General features: G+C 40.9%; 1 long non-coding RNA gene across 1 annotated transcript; it reads right to left on the bottom strand.

Moving 5' to 3' along the window:
- Positions 1-676: 676 nt before the first annotated feature.
- On the bottom strand, positions 677-2115 carry LOC140593152 (uncharacterized). The gene is made up of 2 exons (XR_011993416.1): positions 1854-2115; positions 677-926 (listed from the first exon to the last, which is right to left on the bottom strand). It is a non-coding gene; the product is annotated as an uncharacterized lncRNA (long non-coding RNA).
- Positions 2116-2327: the final 212 nt, after the last annotated feature.

The raw sequence follows: 2327 nt of genomic DNA, 5'->3' as shown, positions 1-2327 counted from the left end.
ATTCCCACATGGGCCCCATATGGGCTTAATGTGGGCCAAAATATGGGGCCCATGTGGGTTGGCCCATATGGGCCCCATCAAAATCTGCACCCAAGAATCAAATGGGCCCCATGTGGGCCAGCCCAGAAAACCCAAATGGGTTCGGTATGGGTTATTGCTGGGCCCCACATGGGCCAATTACCTGGGCACAATGTGGGCCAGCCCATATGGGCAAAGATGTGGGATTTATCTGTGGCCCATATGGGCAAATGATGTGGGATTTATCTGGGGCCCATATGGGCAAAGATGTGGGATTTATCTGGGGCCCATATGGGCAAAGATGTGGGATTTGTCTGGGGCCCATATGGGCAAAGATGTGGGATTTATCTGGGGCCCATATGGGCAAATGATGTGGGATTTATCTGTGGCCCATATGGGCAAAGATGTGGGATTTATCTGGGGCCCATATGGGCAAAGATGTGGGATTTATCTGGGCCCCACATGGGCCACATCACCTGGGCACAATGTGGGCCAGCCCATATGGGCAAATGATGTGGGATTTATCTGGGCCCCACATGGGCCACATCACCTGGGCACAATGTGGGCCAGCCCATATGGGCATGGATGTGGGATTTGTCTTAAACTGATAAGTTAAACTGTGGCTGAACCAAAACTAAAGAAGCAGATAGGCCTGAAATCAGTTTTATGCAATATTTATTTAAGGAAAATCACACACTGACATCACAATTAAATAAAAAACCAGTTTACATTTATTTTACAAATTAAAAAAACCTCTTAGTCCACCAATTCCACTCTACCCTGTTTGGAAGGGCCACTCTTCTGCTCTGCCTCTTGTCTGCGTCTCTTTTTGTAGAGGAATGAGGTAATGCTTCCTTTCACCTCATCTTTTGTAGCCTCTTTCGTTTTTGAATTTTTCCACACAGCACCTGGAAAAAAGTGAGGAATAATCTAATTAAATTTGTGCATTCCATTTGGCAGTAAGTGATATTTTATCTGTTTATCTAAAAATAATCAAATTACTATATCAGTCAATCCCAGAGTACAAGTTTAAAATCACCAACCTAACAATTACCAACCTAAAAATACAATAATATCTGCATTTTTATTGTACTGGGAGCAGCAGAGCATAAACAAATTTAAAACTGAAAAAAACTAATGTTAAATATATTACCACTTCTCAATTTATTTAAAACTTTGCCAGACTGCCAATTAATTTACCGCGATGTACGGAAATTTGAACCCTCCTTCCTCTTCCTCAGTCCCCCCCGTAATTTACGCCCATGCTTCTACGCATCTCTATGGTGTTTCTTTGCAAACAGGTTTCGGCTTTTAAAACACCCCTCCCCCAGGCCCGTTAAGGTGAAGGACGAGAGACGCTAAAGCAAGGCGCTGGGAAAATGCTTGATACATGCAATATGTCCATCATGTGCATTTAAAAAGGACGTTCTGAAATAATTATCAAAAAGGAACTAGATTACATTGGCAAATAACATTTGTTCTCCCGCTGAATTGAGTTATAATTTAATAATCATCATTTTACATGTTACGAAAAAATGGTTACAAATGTTTTAAACTGATCTGACTACAATATTGTACTTTATACTTTAACATCTATCACAGTATAGATTAGATGGCGTTTTAATACATATATACACACAAACACACACACACAATGGCGGTCATATACATTAAACAATGTTGTAAATTTAAAATAAAGCGCATACATGCTCAAAAAGCATTTGAGTTGGAAACTGTAGTTAAAAATATAAGAACGTTCAGATGCATGCAAATTGATATAACTCTCTGTTTATAATGTATTTTTCAATCAAACAATCAACTGTAAAATTACTTACCTAAAACGCACCGGGAAAGTTTTCAACTTCTGTGGAGTTTTTCGGGTGGACGTCCGGTGAAATAGCCGTTGGAATGTATCGCGCATGCGCAGTACAGCTCTAGCCCGCCAGGCCTTTTCAAAAGGTGCCTGTTTTCTGACTGATTGTTTGATGACTTGTTTGATGAATCTGTATGTATGTGGTCTATTATGATGTTTATCAAAAAAAATAAAAATATTGATTTAACATTAGATGTAATTATCAGCTAAAACACAGATCTTATCAAAAGCTGTAGCCTATATTAAAATGCGCCCTGGGGGGGGGGGACGGGGGATGGGGGAGCAGTCACAATGACGTGTGACTGCACATTCACGGGGGAGCTGGGGGGGCAGAGACAATGACGTGTGAATGTGTCATCTCTGCTTGGCCACAATGAAAAGAGATATGTTTGAAGGGGTTAGGGTGAGGTTGTTTTCCTAACTTAAGAACACTGAA

This window comes from Paramormyrops kingsleyae, chromosome 10 (genome assembly GCF_048594095.1).
Source record: "Paramormyrops kingsleyae isolate MSU_618 chromosome 10, PKINGS_0.4, whole genome shotgun sequence".
NCBI classification, from domain to species: Eukaryota; Metazoa; Chordata; class Actinopteri; order Osteoglossiformes; family Mormyridae; genus Paramormyrops; species Paramormyrops kingsleyae.
This window is presented reverse-complemented; position numbering and strand designations above follow the sequence as displayed.